Genomic DNA, 3,150 nt, shown 5'->3' on the forward strand with positions numbered 1-3,150 from the left:
AGACACTACCGTGTCTCGTGATAAAACATCTTATCGTGTAGTTACTTTACTTTGTCATAAACGTTGGATTCGACATAGCCTTTGTAATTGGATGTCACATTCGGTAATCCCATGTATCTCTCAGCGTACGCAGAATCTGCATTAATAATCATTTGTATTAAAATCAGATAATAAATGTAAATACAGCATTAGCAGCGCAGCCAAGAATCACATTTTTTAATACATATAACGGGTCTAAAGAATCCTCCTATAACATTTTCCATCCACTCGCATACTAATAAGTGAAGTTTAGTTATACCTTCATAGTTTAACAACATTCTACTTTAAATTGTAAATATAAACACTGAGGTTCATTAAAATTATAACAATATCGTTATTATTTTATCTCTTGACAAATATATATAGATTTGCAAATTTAATTTACAAAAATTATATGAAGTTATTTACTTATGACTAGATGACTCTTGAAAATGAGTAAACAATTTGTTTCGAAAGCACATTTAATTAATGTTTGCTAGTAATATTTTATAATGAAAAAGGGCGAGAGAGAGAGAGAATTGTGTGTTAAAGACTCTTTAGTTTAATCTAGAATAATTTATGTTGATCATTGTATAATTAAATTAGTAATAATATTAAAATAATTCGAAGGAATAGAGAGCTAAAAGCTGTGACAGCTCGTTAGTGTCTAAATAATGTTATTATAAATTTATTTTGAAGACAATTATTTGCTTTAAAAGTGCCTTTGTCCTTTGTCAGGCGGCGCGTCAAGCGTTGGAAAAAGTGCTCGTCGAGGCTGGGATGGCCGCTCTCTGGTTTCTCTCTGCTTCTCTCCGACTACCAGAAATTTTATTTAACGATAAAACCCGTTTTTTCTTCTTATTGTCAGACAGATATTTGATTATATTCTTTCACGTCTCGGACTTTATACGAGCGCGTTGCAATATCAAACACGTGTCAGCACAAGCTAATAAACGTATAAAAATACAAAATTAGTTTAATCTAAATTAGCTAATTAATTAAAATATATAATATTAATTACTTAGCGTTCTGTTTTCTAAAGCGGATATTTTATTTATTACATTCTTTTGTAACGCCTTGCAGTTCTCGAATATGCCAGCTAAAGTCAGTCAACGTATAAATATTTACAAATTTGGTTTAATGCAAGTTAATTATTTATATACCAGGTAATAATTCGAAACATGACGTTCTAATTAAAATATATGTTACAGTGCTTCAACAAATGTTAATACTCGTACATTACAATGATAATTGTTATACATTTTTACAATATACAAATATACAGGGTGTTCAATAAAGATCAGAAGCCCTGAGTAACTTGGAAAATATGCAAGATAGAAAAAATGTTTCCTGCAGAAGTCGTAAGGCTTGAAGTGATGCATACAAAAATATTTTATTATAGGAGCTCTCATGATAAGTTACACGAATATGCAATAAAAAAAAGTGTAGGTTTCCACGTGAAAATTTAGAGGTGATCTTTACGTCACCTTGACGGCGCTGTTCAAGGTCATAATAATGCTACTATGTGATGCATCATTTAAAACCCTACAACTTTTGTAGGAAACATTTTTCTATCTTGCATATTTTCCAAGTTATTCAGGGGTTCCAGTCTTTTTTGAACACCCTGTATATCGAGTATACACACATAAAATGCTCATCGAAATTTTCTCCGCAATCATAATGGGAATGTGATGCCATCGCGATTGATAGTGAGACAAATAAATAAATATAAATGTTGTCGACCGAGAATCCCCGCCGGGCTCGAAAACGTTCGACGTTTGACGCTTCACGAGAGTAACGACAACCTCGTCGTCCTCGAGTTTCCTCTTGGCGCCTCCATTCTCGCCCGTCGATGGCTTGTTGATCTCCCGGTATAAGTTTTGCGCGACGTGGAAGTCCGCGTGTTCGCTGAACCTTGTCACGGGTATCATTTGGTCGCACTCGGCGCACCGCTCTAGAGGCACGTCGTGCTCGCCCGCGTTGGTCTTGATCAGAAAGTTGTACAAGGGACTGCGCCTCTTGCCGCTCTTGCCAGCGGGTTTGGACTTGCTGGGTCTCCCTCTTCCCGTCCTCGGCAATTCTCGGGCGACCTTGAGATTTTCCTGCTTCCTGCCGCGCGATTTCACGTACAGCCTCGCTTCCTCCTGTAAATCGGCCGGCAACAGGGACAAAATGTCCGGGTCTATATCGTCCAAGTTCGGGAATATCTCTCGTAATCGCACCGAAGGTTCTTGCACGGAAGTTCTCTTAATTATTCTTCTCCGCAGGCCCCTCAATGCTGTGTACTTGGCTCGTGCAAGGTACCTCGCAAGCATTCTCTTGTAAATCCGCATTGTAATCATCGACATTTTCATCATCCGCACCAGACGCGATCAATTGTTTTCTGCATCGCGATTCCTTCGTAGTATCAACGTTCTCACCGTTATTATCGCACTTCTTCTCCCCCGTCTTATATACGTTCATGAAAAACGAGTCTTGGAAATCGTTATTATCTATTATTACACCTGATAAACGTTTGTTTTTTATCTTGTGCTGATTGCACACTGTATCAGCTTGGAAACTCTCTTCGACATAGGCGAATCCTCCGCACTCGTATTTAAGTTATTGACAATTCTCTTACTCCCTTTCGTCGTCCCATTGTTCTTCGCAACTGATTGTTTGACCACGGGAGATTCTTTGACTCTTTGAGGGTTAGCTGTCTTTCAGTGTTTTTCCATGAACAAACTTCTTTGCTTATACTGACAGAGGCAGAAGACGGTTCTCCTTTCGCTTCTGAACTAAACGTAGAGTTCGTTGTATCTCCAAACGAATCTAAAACGACTCCCTCCTCCTTCGGTTTGGCATTTTTTAAAAATTTCAGGAAACTACCGCTCTCTTCCCTGATGAAAAAATTTTGCTGAAAACGTAAGAAATTTGCTGAAATTTGGTTGAAAATCTCTTGCAATTGACCCAATTTCATTATCATTTCAGCAATTTTTCATTAAAAAATTTATTTTCAGTGAAATTCTGCAAATTTCATAATATACAACATTTATAAATTTTTTTATTAATTTTTAGTAATATTAATTAACTTTCATCTAATTTCACAGTAATCACAGGGCGTTTTCCAGCAAGTTACACAGACGACACAGT

At 36.9% G+C, this 3,150-nt stretch overlaps 1 pseudogene; it reads right to left on the minus strand.

The window, feature by feature from the left end:
- Positions 1-369: 369 nt before the first annotated feature.
- On the minus strand, positions 370-2,914 carry LOC105566372 (annotated as a pseudogene).
- Positions 2,915-3,150: the final 236 nt, after the last annotated feature.

Source organism: Vollenhovia emeryi, unplaced genomic scaffold (genome assembly GCF_000949405.1).
Source record: "Vollenhovia emeryi isolate VEMERY1.0 unplaced genomic scaffold, V.emery_V1.0 DF943247.1, whole genome shotgun sequence".
Classification (NCBI taxonomy): domain Eukaryota; kingdom Metazoa; phylum Arthropoda; class Insecta; order Hymenoptera; family Formicidae; genus Vollenhovia; species Vollenhovia emeryi.